General features: G+C 42.7%; 1 protein-coding gene across 9 annotated transcripts in view; it reads left to right on the top strand.

Annotated features, from left to right (window-relative positions):
* The window catches only part of LOC131036604 (uncharacterized), a 263,434-nt gene that overhangs the window by 149,080 nt on the left and 97,326 nt on the right, over positions 1-17,028 (top strand). The gene's annotated exons all lie outside the window — the stretch shown is intronic.

Raw genomic sequence — 17,028 nt, 5'->3', positions numbered from 1 at the left:
TTTGATTGTTGCTTAACAATTATTAGTTGAGTGATGATAATACAACTAAAATTAACATGGCATGACGGCTAGAAGTAGGGAATTGATGAAAGAAAAATAAATTATATTATTGCCCACATGTGAGCAGAGTATTTAGTGACCCTCAAAGGACCACCCACTTAGAATAGAAAAGTGCTATGGTAAGATGAACCATAATTTCTGATATATGAATCATAGCACTAAAACACTATAGAGAAAGCAAATCTAGAGCATTTAAATTGGAATTCGGATCTTAAACCTTAGTCATAGCATAAGAAAAGCTGTCACCAGATTCACTGATTATTATGTAAGAATTTTGAAATTCAGCAAACTGCAAAGAAATCTGACAAAATTGTATCTACATCTCGTTTATTTCCATGTATCTATAAGGGTATTGTTGATGGTGTTTTTATGCACTATGCAACACAGACTAAAATACTAAGTATTCTATCCTCTCTTGAACAAAGACTCCCAAATGCTAAGCTGTGTGATCAAGTGGGACGACTCCAAGGTTCTCGAATGTCAAGTCTTGACGTGCTCTTGGATAGACTTAGTTGTATTGGATGTGATATTGCTGGAATCACAAGGTGGACTTACGTTGAATGCTTGAATGCTTTGAATGTCGCTAGAACGTGGGAATTCACTTAAAAAAAGGATAAAAAGATAAGGTTTGAGGTAGCTACTCTAACTCCCAAGAATGTAACAGCAAAGGACAATCTTTGATGAAATTCAACTAAGCTTTGCTTTGACATGCAACGAACATCTTTACAAGGCTAGTGTGATCTTTTAAGGATAGCTTTATAATTTTTAAATCACCACTACATGGATAGACACTATCAAGTTGATGCATTATCAATGAAGAAACGATAATTGAAGTTAAGCTTGGCTAAGATGAATCTAGTTGACTACACAAGGCACTTTACAATCAGCAAGGTGCTAGTAGTATGGATATAGGAATTTCACCATTGATCATACACAAAGTTCTTCCATTCATGTAATCAACATGGAAAACAAATGAGAAGTAGAGACCATGCAAATTGCTGAATCAACATATAAATTTCACCATATCTTCAATGAAGTTTACATGCTTCTTACGACAATGTCTTGACAACAATCTTTGCCTTCTCTTCCTACTCTACTCTAAATATTTGCTTGCTATTCTTGAACTACTGTCTATTCTTTTTTTTACAAATGAAGAAGTGGAGCCTTATATAGTGCTCTCATTACAATTGAGTGGCTCAGATTGTTTCACAATCAATGGCCAAGATTGAAAGATAGAAACCCTAATTAGCATTTGTTACACCCATTACAAAGCTTTTAATGCTTGACCAATGATAAAATTACAATAAAATGGACACATGTCCTTTGAAAATTTGACCAATAGATGGTGATAGTAGGTACATCGAACTTTGTGCCCATATGTGGTGGTTATCTTCTTTTGATGGATGAGTTAGGTACATCAAATTTGGAGGCCATATATTTAAATAATATGATTGGATAAATGATGACTGGGCACCACCTCAAGTTGCTTGATCTTTGTAACTCATCACAAGTGCGTGAATGAATGAGGCATATCTCTTGATACTCAACATTTCCAAGTGCTTGATATGATGATGACCTTGCTCAAATTGATCCTTTAACTTCGATTAACTCTTGAAACTATCTCTTGTCTTGATCGCTTCTGTCCTTCTGTCCGGCTATACTGGCAATGATTCTTGGATTTCCGAAGGAAATTCAAGATTGTGAAAATTTCTTCCTTGGGTGCTTGATGCCGATCGCTACTCTTTGCCTTGTAGTGTTTTGATCTTACTCCATCATAACTTATACATTCTCATGAAGTCCTTTCTTTCTTTGTGTGGAGCTCGCTTGATTACTTCCATTCTCCTATGACCGATTGCTCTTATCTCATGGTCTAAGCGCATACCAAAGAGCTCCTTGTAATCCATCCACCTGAAAAAGAAGCATTGTGAATCAAAAGGAGGTAATAATGAATTCAATCATACACACCTATGTCTTAAAACAACATCAACCTTTACCAATAAAATCTGGAAATGAACAAGGTCTGGAAATGATGACTTGACTTAAAATGTGATTGAATCTGTTCAGATCAGAATGCTTTTCTCTGCATTGGAAATTAGCATCAGGTCCTGGCCACTTTGCATTATTTAATGTCCCCATTTTAGTAGACATGGATTTTTGGATGATTAGCCTATTTTTCTGACCCTCGTAGGCTGATGAGGATGGTTAGAGGGTCTTTTGAGGCTTGTATCATCTCCAATGTTCAGTGGTTAGTAGTTTTGGCTTTCGTTTGAGGTCTCCAGTACTCCGTATGCATTACATACTATTTATAGTAAGTTAGAGTTACATAGAGGGGGACACTTCCTATTTTTAGTAAGGCAATTGCATGTATAGAGGATAAAATGGTTAACTTCCAAGTGCAGACAAAATTGAGAAATAATGATTATTTTGGGAGTTATGATTATTTAATTATTAATAAAGTGAACACTTTATTAATAATTAATTATAATAAGGCATTTAATGCGATATTATAAATTTATTAATATTTCATAAAGAAGGGGTCTTTGCATCATAAAAGAGGGGCCAATTGATTATTTAAGTGATGTGCCTAGGCCAAAGGGGTGAAATTAAGTTATTATGCCAACAGTAAAAATGTTTAACGAGTTAAAATGGTGCTTTTTAGGAGAAATTCGACCTCTTTCATGGAGAATATATAAAAGCCTTTGGAAATCTAACCAAAGCATCATTATTGCATTTTGTCTTCATGAATTTCTCTCTACATGCAAAAGCCAGGGTTTTCAGCGTGCAAGCAGCTATTGGACAACGGATAATCTTCAGTGTGCGACCATTTGAGGGAGTGAAATATCTTTTGAATTTGGTCTATAGGAGGGCTTCACATCACGAGTCCAAATTGTGCTTAAACTGCAAAGTATTTCTTCAAGTTTTCATCATTTGAAGGAGGGAAAAAGTATTGAATTGATTGCAGATTTAAAATAGGAAGATTCGTCATCATTTACAGCTGTTACAGGCCATTTAAATCTTTCTCAGCCCAGCCGTACTTCTTACCCAGCTGTACCATCTAGGGCTTGGGCCATTTTGCGTGAGGAGATGATTAAAAATTCTGGAATAATTTCAGAGGCAGCGGCATCCATTGAGAAATCAAACACAGCCATTAGAAGTGCAATCAATCTGATGCAGCAGTTTGAATCAGAACAACAGGTTCCAATCATTCCAATATAATTGCTTTTTTGATATTTAGATTTAATAAGGTTTAAAATCCAAAGCTATAATGCTTTATCTTGTAGCCTTCGCAAGTTGAATGGATTGCAATTGATTTTTTCAGTTATATAGAACATTTGTTTGTATATCTTTCATATGTTATGTCAAAACCCTCATAAAACAGAAAAAAAAATAAGAATACAAACAAAACAAAAACAATAACCTGCATTCAAAAAATCTGAAAACTATCAGCACAGAGGACAATGTGTCTCCACACATAAGGGACTGCTGGTATTTTCTCCAAGATCTACATTGTAATGTCCCCTCCTTAGTTCTCTCAGATTTTTTTGGTGGAGGTTGACCTACTATTGGGGTCCCGTAGGTCAACAAGGTGGTATGGGACCCAACCCAAGGTTGTGGGGTCCAGTTTGGGAGCTTCGTAGGTCTTCCAATTGGTTTTTGGAAGTTATTTCTATGGTTAAAATTGAAATTGTAATGTTGGCCTTATGTGAATAGTGAAAGCTGAATAGGAACTGAATAACATAAGGATGAATAGTGAAAAGTGACTCCCTACCTAGTAACTCAAGTTGTTTTTAAGAGGGGGCCATTTTTGTCAATGAGAAAATAGACCCTCAAGTTCAATTTTAAGTTTTTAAGCCCAAAAGTGACCCCTCTCATGGATCGAACTTCTTGGAGAGATATAAAAAGTAACTTTCATAACATTTTCATTCATTCTTACATCTCCAATTTCAGATCAACAGCTTGCATGAGGGTTTCAGCAGCTTTGGGCTTCTAGGAACACCAACTTCTGGAAGATTTGGGGGATTTGGATGAAAACCCATCTTTCTGGGTATCAATTTCCATCAGAATACAACTTCAGTATGCATATGGCAACCTTCTTTGAGGATTTATGAGCAGATCTATTAGTTTGAGGGCAGATTTTCTAAATTTGTTGCAGGGCAGACCTTCTAGGGGTCATTACTATCTATTTCCAGCTCTATTTTAGTCAGCCGCTACATTTTGGGATGAAGGATTTCAAACCCTAGAGTCTATTTAGGGTTTTACCATTATTTGGAGCTGATTTCTATATTTTTATTGGTTGGAATTTTACATCAGACCTATGAGCACATGCTAATGGTATGTTCATTGCTCGTTTAAGCAAAAATGAAAGTTCTTGATTATCTTCCTTATGTGTTATGCATTTTGTTATGTTAAATCAGCAATCTCTTTTACGCAATATTCAAGAATCTTGCTTAAACTTCAAAACCAATCAAAACAAATACAAAAACCAGTCAAACCCCATCCAAACATACGCTGGCCAAAGCTTTATCAGCAAATAAACATTGCACAAAACCTCCTAATTTGGATCAGATTGGGTGAAAATTGGATTGGGGATCTTTCAGACATGAAGGAGGTCGCTGTTGATTATTAGAAACAAATTGTTTGATATCGATGGTTGATCAAATGGAATGATCAACCATCCTTTATATGTATTGATCTAAAGGATATGTTTCTTGTTTTATTTTTATTAAGCCAACTTGTCTTGAAACTTGTTACAAATGCCAACGGTTGTGTTTCAAATGAGATGTCTTTACTTGAATCAGCTTTCTCATCTTAGCTGGCACTGATATCAAATGTCCCTCCCTTGTCCTAGATGAGATCGCATTTCCCTAAGTCAAGTCTTTGGGGTGTCATTGCCTAGGAAGTCCTAAGTTCTTAAATTCCTGATGTGTTTAGTCAAAGGATACAATGTCCTAGGTCAAAGGATGCATGATTTCCTTAAGTTGCCAATATCCTTATGGAAAAGATATAATATTCTTAGGCTAGGAAGGTCCACCAATGAAAGGTTGTTGATATCCTTAGTCAAGGGATGTAATATCCTTAGACAAGGGGTGAATTGCTTTATGTGCTGATATTCTTAGCTTAAGGATGCTTTGTCAAAATCGGTCATTAGCAAGGAAGGATGTCGACCATCTCTTAATTCACTCTTTGTCATTGTTTTAGCCGACTTGGCATAGCAATGGAAATAATTTAAACCTTAGCTTGTGTTTTTGAAGCCAAGTTGGAAGTCACTTGTCTCTTAGCTTGTGTTTGGAGCAAGGCAACAAAAATAATTCAAATCCCTTAAGTTGCACTTTGCCATTGCAATGGAAATGTTAGCTTGCTGACTTGGATGGGCATAGGAAATTGATGCTTTGAACAATCAAAAGGAAATCGTAAGGTTAATTTACTTTTGAAGGAAATCGCAAGGCTGAGTTCATGTTTCCTAACCAAAAGAAGTGCTGATTGTTTGCCCTCTCGGGTGAATAACTTAAGACATAAAGGACACAACGCAGAATAATGTCGTAAATATTAGACAAAGTGTATCAGATGTTCTATTCCTCAATAAGTGTGTTTTACAAGTTACATTCCGGAGTATAAAAGGGTACCGAGGGGGTGCGAGCGCCAACCGTCGCACCGCAACTTCCACCCCTCGGTTGCCGACTAACCAAAACAATTACACACAATTAACTAATGTCATTCCCGTGTACAATAATGCCGCCAACATCATCCCCCCCAAAAAGAAAAGTCGTCTCCAGGCGACTTACAAAAATGGAGATAATGGAACCTATACAAGATATCTGAAAGACTAGGGAGGGGGCTGAGAAAGCGTCCCTGAAGTAGAAGTGTGAGATGGTGGTGTCTGGGTCGCCAAGTAGGCACGAAGCTCATACACCTGCTGAGTGTGTGCAGCCACATCCCGCTCCGCTACGAGGACCTTCTCTAGAGCTGTCTTCACCATGTGTGCTGCCTCCAATAACTCCTCCTCTTTGGTATCCACTGCCTCCGTCGCGCAGGCCAACCGTGTCTGCTCGGCTGCCAGGCGGGTCTCTACCTCAGCCTTCGCTGTCCGGGTCTCAGCCGTCTCTGTGCGGGCCACCTCTAGCTGTGCCAACAACTGCGCCCTCTCGGCTGCCCATGAGGCCTGCTGACTGGCCACCTCTCTCTCCAACGCTACTCGGGCAGCCTCCCTGGCTGCAGACTCCTGCTGTGTACGCCTCAATGTATAATAGGCATCCTGATAGACCTGCTCGATCTCGCAGACCACTGCCGTCACCCGACTCTCCACAACGGGCTGACGCAGCCTCCAAGCCTGTAGCATCTCCTCTGTCTCCGTAGTTGGCCACCCCTGAGACTCAAAGCAGGTAGCAAAGGCTGTCGGGCAGCGCACCCGCATAAACTATAAGACCTGCTCTAGCTCCACCACCACCTGCTGCAATGCTTGCGTCTGGGCGGCGGCCACCACCCGCCTACCCCTCGTTACCAAATCAGCCATGTTAGCGAGGTAAGTCTCAACATCCTTCCCCGTCTGTGCCAAAGACTGGGAAATCCCTGGTGGAACGGTCACTACTGTATCCTGCTGTGAAGGTACCGCCTCCGCCACCGAAGGTGCACCATCTCCTGGTGCCTGCCCGGAGGCGACCTCCCCTGCCTCGTGCCCAACTGTGAGTCCATGTGCCTCCCCTGACGAGTCATCCAAGTGGACTACCTCCGCTCCAGTCTCTCGACACGGTGAGAATACAACAGCTCCCTCCGGCTGTGCCAGTGTCATCTGAAACCGCTGTGTGAGCCAGCTCTGCATAGCCTCGAGGTCAGCACGCATCTCTGTGACCGGTGGATGGTTCGCTGTCGTCGGCTCCTCCAACAACGAAGCCGAAACAGTCACCACAGCGTCACTACCCACGACCTCCAACCACACGTGAGGCTCGGTATCCTCCACCTCTGTCGGCCCCTGCTCGACCACTACCCGGTGCGGTGACTCCTCCGTCCCCGACTCTGCCATGTCCTCGGTAAGTGCCGCTGTGGTTGGGCCCGACAGTGCTCCCTGTTGCTTGTGCTGGAGGGGACCAAGTGTAACAGGCGTGTGGCTCTGCCCGAAGGCCGGAATACAAGTGCCGCCTACTCCAGATGCTGGCACAGTCGTGCCCATCGGTAACAGAGGTGGGGCAAACCGGACTCGTATAGGCTCCTCCGTTGCCTGGCTGCTATCGTCCTCCTCATTTTCCTCCTCCGAATCCTCGGTGCTGTTGGACTCCCTCCCGCTGTTAGGCTCCCCTGAGGCCGAGGCCCTATCCATCGCCCGTTTCCGCTTCGCGGAAGAGTGCCCAATGTCCAAGTGCCTCCAATACATTATTGGAGGCTCTCCCGTTGCCAACGGTCCCTGTGGCCGTACCTCCAACTCGTCCTCCGGCACTACTTCCCGCGTGGCCTCCAGGAATAACCCTATAGCATAATGAGGCATATAGAATGTGCGATGCTGGAGCGTCAGAAACTCATACATACGCTCTGCCAGTAACGCTGCCCAGTCATATACGATGCCATTCATCAGCCCATTCATCAGCATAATCTGAGGGAGGGCAATGTCCGACGCCCTACCTGACTCTGTCAATCTGCTCTTGATGACATCCATAATGCATCTCCAGTGGCCCTCCGCAACAAAAGTCTTACGGATTCCGCGACTCTTCGTGGCTCTAGCCACGCTGTCCAACTCCACTGTGGTCAAATTCCGGGAGACTAGTTTAATCCACCGCTCCTTCTCCTCCTTTGTCATCTTCTTGGCCTTCAAGTCTATTTTCTTGCCCTGGCTGCCCGGAATGCCGAATACCCTCGTGAAATCCCTTGCTTTGAAGGATATGGTGACATCCCTCTGGAGGTATTCAAACGTGCTGGTGCATGTATGCCTGTCGAAGGTGTCCACCATGAAGCGTAGGGCACCCTCGTACTCTCGGATAGGGAACATAGGCATCCGAATAGCCCACTCTACCTGTGCCTTCCGGAGGTTTTGCTTTACCAGGTCATTATCGGGGGTATCCTGCCACCATTTGCAGCATTCCAATCCATTCAGGCCCTCGAAAGTAATATTCTGTGGCGTCACTGTGTTTTTCGCACTTGTGGCAACCTGTGGTGTTTTCTGTTTTTGTTTTTGTCGAGCGCTGACATCCATGGTGCCGCCTGCAACACGCACTCCTGAAGCTAAAATCCTGATATTGCTACCTCTATCCTTCTGGCTGCTACTAGAAGAAGCGTGTAGCTGTTTCTTCCAACTCCTCTTCTCGGCTGAATCCATCGATCTCCCTGTAACTGATTTGCTTAGAAAAAATCCACCCTTCGTAATGGCCCTCTCTTTTTGGCTGCCGCCGTGCGGCTGCTTGGTCTACCTGTGGCTCTTATTCTTCCCTCGGCTGCTGCGCGTAACTCTTATTTGGTCTACCTGTGGTTGCGTGGGATTGTGCGAAATTGGTCTGGCCGTGCGGTGCGTCCCTTTCCCTGGTGGTGATGTGCCTTCAACTGTGTGCGGGGTCTTCTCCTTTACCCTTCGCGCCTCGCAGTGTCCGGTGTTGTGCGGTGTGCGGCGTGGTGGCTTCCTTCTTCCCTCGGTGGTGTCTCTTCCTTGCGGCGTTTTATACCCTGCGTGGACTTCGGTGGCTCCCACCGCACGGTGTGACCACCGCACGATGGTTCCACCGCACGGTGGTCCCACCGCACGATGGTTCCACCGCACGGTGGTCCCACCGCACGGTGGTCCCACTGTCAGCGGTTCCACCGTACGGTGATGCCGCCTTCGGTGGTCCCACCGTACGGTGGCCACTTTTTCCCTTTTTTCTTTTTTTTTCAATTTTCTCTGTTTCTTATTATTATATATATATTTTTTTTCAAATTTTCTTTTATATATATTTTTTTCAATTTTTTTTTTCCTAACGGGCTGATTGACTGGGGGGTCCTGGTTCCCTCCGTTCGTGATAGATCTTTAGTTTCGACCCGTGGATTGCGTCTGGTATCTCCTTCTCTTCCAGCGTCCACAACTTTATCGCACCGTTTGTATTGACCTCACGTATCCGGAAGGGCCCTAACCATCGGACTTTGAATTTCCCAGGCTTAATTTCGTTCTTCCCGTTGAATTTTAGCACCAGCTGTCCGGGAGTAAAATTCATTTGTCGGAGATGCTTGTCGTGCCACACCTTCCGTCTTTGCTGGGCTGTTTCTGTCGCCCACTGAGCCATCATCCTTCGCTCGTCCAATTTGTTCAATGCGTATAGCCTCTCCCTTAGGCTTTCCATGTCGCCAAGGCGATTATCGATGGCAATCCGCAGACTCGGTACCATGAATTCAACTGGCACCACGGCTTCTTGTCCATACATTAGCTGGAAAGGAGTCTGTCCAGTAGTTACTTTGTAGGTCGTTCGGTATGCCCAAAGTACTGACGGTAGGCGCTCCTCCCAGTCATATCCTTCTCCACTCCGCAAGACTTATATATCACCGACATTATTATTTTATTTGTGGCCTCCGCCTGGCCATTGGCACGTGGGTAGTACGGACTTGAGAATGAGTGAAAAATCTTGAAGTCTGATGTCAACCGGTGTATGACATGGTTCACGAAGTGGCCTCCCCGGTCACTGGTCAACTGAATAGGTATACCATATCGCGTAATGATTTGTTCATAAATAAACTTCGCTGTGCTTACTGCCGAATTATCCTGGAGGGCCCTTGCCTCCACCCACTTGGTCAAGTATTCTGTCGCAACTATAATGTATCGGCACCGTCGTGTGCGACTGGCCTTAAGAGGACCCACAAAGTCGAGTCCCCATCGCTCAAAGAGTTCTTGTGCATGCGACGGGTTGAGGGGCATGAAGTTTCGCTTCAAAGGTTTGCCCGCCCGTTGGCAAGTGTCGCACCTCACGACCCACTCCCTGGCGTCGTGATATACCGTTGGCCACCATAGTCCTGCGAGAAGCACCTTTCGGGCTGTGGTGTCTGGACCCATGTGTCCACCTGCGGGCCCTTCATGTGCCTCCTGTTAAATTCTGCGAGAAGCAAGAATCAAGCCAGGATTTGATGTCGGTCATAGATCACATGCAACTCCAAGCAACGGATGATCGAAGATCAAAATAGCTGAATGAAGATAAATCTGATATGAGAGAAAAATAGAGATAAAGAAGAGAATTTTGAGAAGACTCTCACCGAGCTATCACTTCCCTTGTGAAGGTGAGAGTATATTGCTTATTATATAGAAAAATAATAGCATATACAACCAAGAGGTGCATTAACTCCCACCTCCATAAAAAGTGGGAGGTTTTACCTACTACCCCATAAAAGGTGGGAGGTTTTTACCTACTTGGTAAATGCCAAAACATGTGGCATAACCTCCTTACATGAAAACAAAAAAGGAGTTATAAGAGGTGGCACATAAGGCCAAAAGAGGGTGAGAAACCCAAATACCCCATAACCCACTTAGGAAATGACAAAATAGTGGTTATGAGAGGTGGCACAACAAGCCAAAAGAGGGTGTGTAACTCAACTACCCATGTGAGGTGGAGAGTTACACATGTAGCTAATGTATTCCGCCACGTGTCCTCATATTAACCACACCTAATAACCTAAGCAAGCTTAATAATATATGTGTAGGAAAAATAAATACCCCCTAACATAAGGAAAATAAAAAAACCTACACTAACACCCCCCCTTAAGCATAGCTTAGGTGGGTGAAAAGATGGGTCCCGGCAAATGAGGCCATGTTAGGTACCCATGTACATAAATATCCCCCCCAAAAGAAGAAGACCCCCCATAAGAGGAATAGGCCCCCCCTAAATAGAGAGAGAAAGAATGAAGGACTAAGAAGCCCCTCCTGAAGTAGACACCTTTTGCATCCCAAGCAAAGATCGCAAATGAAGGAACTTGCTTTCAGTGAAAGGTTTGGTGAAGATGTCCGCAATTTGCTCCGATGTAGAACAATACTTAAGATCAATGATGCCTTCCTGAATGAGCTCCCGAATATAGTGCATATGTATCTCAATGTGTTTCGTCCTCTGATGATGAACTGGATTTCTTGAGATCTGTATAGCACTCTGATTATCACAAAAGATGATGGTAGGCTTTCTAACTGGAATACCAAACTCAGTAAGAATATTTTGAAGCCAAATAGCCTCAGTGGTGGCATTGACTGCCCCTCGATACTCAGCCTCTGTCGATGAAAGAGCAATTGCAGACTGCTTCTTGCTCGACCAACAAACTGGACCAGAACCAAGTGAGAAGCAATACCCAGAAGTAGACTTGCGATCCTGAGAATCACCTGCCCAATCTGAATCCGTATATCCTACCAAGTCAATATCCACACCTGCTACATACTGAATTCCATAATTGTGAGTATCCTGAATGTAGTGGAGGATCCGCTTAGCTGCTTTCCAATGCAACTCATGTGGCTCCTGCATGAATCTAGAGACCATGCCCACAGCATAAGAAATGTCGGGTCTCGTATGAGTCAAATAAATGAGGCTTCCAACAAGCTGTCGATATAAAGTGCCATCAACGAAGGGTGAAGAGCACTTAGCCTCAAGTTTGACTCCTGACAAAAATGGAGTAGGTGCAGGCTTACAATCAGCCATGTGAAATCTGGAGAGCATATCAAGTGCATACTTGGGTTGTCCAAGGAAGATTCCTGAAGATGATTGAGTGATCTCAATTCCCAAGAAGTAATGCAGAAGACCCAAGTCTGACATCAAAAATCTATCATGTAGAGCAATTTTCACTGCTTTGATGGTGGATGAGTGACTCCCTGTGAGTAACAAGTCATCAACATAGAGAACCAAAAATGTGAGAGTTTCATCCTGTTGCAGAATGTATACGTTCGGATCAGAATGGCACGAGTGAAACCAACTGTCAGAAGGAATGAGTCCATCTTGGCATACCAAGCTCGAGGAGCCTGTTTGAAGCCATAGAGAGACTTTCGAAGTCGACACACAAGTGAAGGATCCTGAACAAACCCCTGTGGTTGCTCCATGTAGATTTCCTCGTGAAGGTCACCATGAAGAAATGCACTCTTCACATCCATCTGATGAACTTCCCAACGATGTGCTGCAGCTATAGCAAGAACAAGTCGGATGGAATTCATCTTAGCAACTGGAGCAAAAGTCTCAGAGTAATCAACCCCTGGAACTTGGGAAAAACCTTTTGCTACCAAGCGAGCCTTATACTTATCAACTGACCCATCCGCTGCAAATTTTGTTCGATAGATCCACTTGCATCGAACAAGTTTCCTTCCCTTAGGAAGAGGAACTAAATCCCATGTGTGATTCCTTTCCAAGGAATTGAACTCTTCTTGCATTGCAGCATCCCACTCAGGAACACCTGAAGCTTCTCGAAAGGACTGTGGATCAGAAGCTGAAGCAATGAAGAGATGTGGAGCTTGCTGAAATTGTGACCTTGTTCTTCTAGTATCTAATGGATCACCAAGCCAATCTCCTGCTGACTCAAAAGTTTGTCGAGCCCAAAGAGGCACCGAAGCTGGAGAGTCTGGGGGAGAATCATCAGCCTCTGAATGATGACTATGAGAGGAATGTGAATCCTCATCATCACTGTCACCATCTGAAGTAGAGGAAGAAGACTCCTCATCAAGATTAGGAGGATTAAGATCCTCTGAAGAACTGTCATCATAATGCAATTTCTCCAATGTGATAGTGGATGGAGAGGTGGTATGAGAAGAACTAGAAGAACTCTCCTCAAAACGAACACTCCTCTCAATGAACAACTCATGAGTAGTGGGATGGAGAAGCCTATACCCTTTGACATCATCTGGATATCCAACAAATATGCAAGGCTTATTCTGCGGATCCATAGCCTTGCGTTTTTCAGCTGGAATGTGGGCCCATGCAAGAGAACCAAACACTCTAAAGTGTTTAACTGTGGGTTTTCGACCAGTCCAAGCTTGAAAGGGAGTTACCCCCTTCACAGCTTTATGAGGAACTCGATTCTGGATGTAACACGCACAGTTGATGGCCTCTGCCCAATACTGAGGTGCCAAAGACTTGGAGTGAATCATACAATTAGCCATCTCCTTCAAGGACCTATTTTTTCGTTCTGCTACACCATTTTGTTGAGGACTGTATGGAACTGTGTGCTGCATGTTGATACCTTCTGAAGCACAAAACTGTTCAAACTGATTATTAACATATTCACCCCCATTATCTGTATGTAGAATCTTGATGAACTTCCCAGATTGTTTCTCTGCAAAAGCTTTGAAATCTAGAAAATTTTCAAAGACTTCAGACTTTTGTTTGAGAAAGTAAACCCATGCATATCTGGAAAAGTCATCAATAAATGTCAAGACATATCTAGCCTTGCTGAAAGATGGTTGTGGAAATGGTCCTGCCAAGTCACTATGTACCAACTCCAATAGTTGTGTAGCTCTCCAAGCTTTACCTTTGTCATACTTCTCCTCTGGATGCTTACCAAGAATGCACCCCTGGCACACTCCATCAGAAAATCGAATAGAAGGCAACCCTGAAACCATTTCTTGTTGACTGAGTTGTTGCAAGTAACGGTAGTTCAAGTGGGCAAACTGTTGATGCCACAAACAACTCACCTCATCTGCATGAGTGAGTAAAACTGTTGAAGGAGAGTCAGGAACAAAGTGAGAAAACTGATATAATCTAGAATGATGATCTGCTTTTCCCACAGCAATAGTAGACCCATTATGCATTTCGCTGATTACCACTGCATCTGATGTGAACTCAACTCGCTTGCCAGAACCAGTGTGAGTGATCTGATAAACAGATAGGAGATTAGTTGATAAAGATGGAACACAAAGGACATCTTGAAATGTTCCTTCACCCACATCAACAGACCCTCTCCCATGCACTTCAACAGGAGTGTCATCACCCATTAGGATGGAAGGCATAGAACATGGCTCTAAAGATGTGAAATCATCTTTTGAAGAAGCCATGTGGTGTGAAGCACCTGAGTCAATTATCCAAGAATTTGGTTGTGAAGCAATAGCATCTAGGGCCTTACCCTTTCCTTTCCCCTTACTCTTATCTATGTCCTTAGAAGATCCTTCTGATGAACTCTGTTTGACTGAATTAGGAACCTTGATATTATTCTTTTCAAGAAGATTTGAAAGGTGATCAATTTGTTTCTTTAAACACTTATGTTCATCATGACCAGGCCTCTTACAATAAGAACACTTGACCTTCTCCTTCTTAGGTTGTTCACCTTTTGATGAAGAGGTCTCATTGTCTGCTTTTGAAGTAGCAGATTTCTGATCTTTCTTCTTCTCTCCTTGGTTCTTTTGTTTCTTATCTTGCTTACTAGACCCTTTCTGTTCTTTTATGCCTTGATTTACAACTAAGGCATGTGACTTAGAGGGCTTTATTGTACCCATTTGAACCAATTTGTCCTGCTCCCTAGTGAGTTCTGCAGCAAAATCATCTAAAGAAGGCATTTTGAATGTGGTACCTAGCGCACATTTGGTAGCATAGAATGTAGAAACAAACACTGAATAGTTAGGACCAAGCTTAGAAAGAATACTCAAGATCAGTTGCTTATAATCTTTCTTAGTTCCACACTGTTCCAACTGCAATCTTATAGACTTAAGTTTAGTGAAGAAGTCTTGTATAGTATCAAAATTGGTTGGATTCAACCCTATGAGTTCATTCTCCAATTGATGACCTCTTAGTTCATCCTGCTTACCAAAGAGGTTTCCCAAAGTAGTCCATACTGCATTTGGTGTAGTAGCAGATTCAATGTGAAAAAGAAGGTCAGGAGAGACTGACATGCACAATGTACCAAAAGCTTCATCACATTTATTAAACCATTTAATCTTTTCTGCAGCATCTTGAGGTTCAGTTTCAAGTCCCATAGTAACACGATGATATCCATGTCTTTTCAGATATATTATCATCTTAGATTTCCATTCAAAGTAATTATATGGTGTTAAAAGTGGAACTGTAGATGCATCCATGATAGCAGAAAAGAAGATTGCAAAGAGTCAAGAAGAGTGCAAGAAAGAAGACACAAGAGACACCCCCCCTTTTCACTAGTCTTTGAAATCACCCCCCCCCCCAAATATTGCAAGGTTGGCACTTTATAATTAGTGCATTTACAAGGCTTTTATCATATTACAATACTTTCTAAGGCTTTAATGGCCAAAATAGAAAGTTTAAATACAAAATCTGAAAAAATTAGCCTTATAGCTGCTCAATGTATCTTAATACCTTTCCACCAACTATTCGTTTTTGTAAAATAGAGTTGTGAGAAGAAAGATATGATCTATAGAAGAAAAAAAAACATGCAGCTGATTCAACCTGCAATATCTAACAAAGAAGGGTAGAATATTTCAATAAGACCTGCAATTATGAAGAGTGCTCATTTCCAGCTTTCCGTCAAGTACTCTGATTTTTTTTTTACTGTGTTCTCCAAACTCTGAATTTGGTGAAATAAAAGTCACTTATGATTTTCACAAGCCTTCTGGACACTCTGGAAATGCTAAAGAAACCTCCAATATTACCAAAAATGCTGCAATCACCCAGATCTCAAAGAACACATATATAAAACCAGATTTAACTAGAAGCTTATTTTCCTTTAAACTGTTCTGATTCTCCAGATCACACGAAAATGCAGGAGAAGAGCATACTTGGTTTTTAAGAAAAATATTAGCTATCTAACAATCTCAAATCTCTCAAATAAATCAGAAAAGCAATGAGCTATACCAGACAACACAACTCTGATACCATGTTAAATTCTGCGAGAAGCAAGAATCAAGCCAGGATCTGATGTCGGTCATAGATCACATGCAACTCCAAGCAACGGATGATCGAAGATCAAAATAGTTGAATGAAGATAAATCTGATATGAGAGAAAAATAGAGATAAAGAAGAGAATTTTGAGAAGACTCTCACCGAGCTATCACTTCCCTTGTGAAGGTGAGAGTATATTGCTTATTATATAGAAAAATAATAGCATATACAACCAAGAGGTGCATTAACTCCCACCTCCATAAAAAGTGGGAGGTTTTACCTACTACCCCATAAAAGGTGGGAGGTTTTTACCTACTTGGTAAATGCCAAAACATGTGGCATAACCTCCTTACATGAAAACAAAAAAGGAGTTATAAGAGGTGGCACATAAGGCCAAAAGAGGGTGAGAAACCCAAATACCCCATAACCCACTTAGGAAATGACAAAATAGTGGTTATGAGAGGTGGCACAACAAGCCAAAAGAGGGTGTGTAACTCAACTACCCATGTGAGGTGGAGAGTTACACATGTAGCTAATGTATTCCGCCACGTGTCCTCATATTAACCACACCTAATAACCTAAGCAAGCTTAATAATATATGTGTAGGAAAAATAAATACCCCCTAACATAAGGAAAATAAAAAAACCTACACTAACACCTCCCTTAGTACACTCGAGACTTCTTCCTCCATGACACAACGCCTTAATATCTGGTCCGGCCCCATCTTGTAAAGTAACCCGTTGATGAGCGAAAAAGTACTGCTCCTTAATGCGAGCTTTCTTCGTTCCCCTGGAGGCATACCCTCCGGAAATCGGGACGTCGATAGGTACTCCCCAATCTTCTTGTACCACGAAGGGAGTACGGCTATTTGGAACAAGTGTGCATCCGGAAAATCATCATTTACTCCCTCTGGAGGTTCCCCTGACTTAATTCGCGACAGCTGGTTGGCGATGACATGGCTTCGCCCTGGTCTTACCACAATTAAAAATGTGAACTCCTGTAGTAGCAATAGCCAACGACTTATCCTCCCCTGGATAATGGGCTTGTTCACTAAATACATGAGTGCTTGGTGGTCTACGTAAAATGTGAATGGTGTGGCCAGGAGGTAATGACGGAATTTCTATACTGCATAGACCATACCGAGTGCTTCACGTTCTGTGGTACTATAGTTTTTCTCCGCCTTTGAGAGCAATCTGCTGGCAAAATAAACGGCGTGGTCCAGCTC

Source organism: Cryptomeria japonica, chromosome 1, assembly GCF_030272615.1.
Source record: "Cryptomeria japonica chromosome 1, Sugi_1.0, whole genome shotgun sequence".
NCBI classification, from domain to species: domain Eukaryota; kingdom Viridiplantae; phylum Streptophyta; class Pinopsida; order Cupressales; family Cupressaceae; genus Cryptomeria; species Cryptomeria japonica.
The sequence above is the reverse complement of the archived record's forward strand: the minus strand, read 5'-3'. Positions and strand labels throughout refer to the sequence as shown.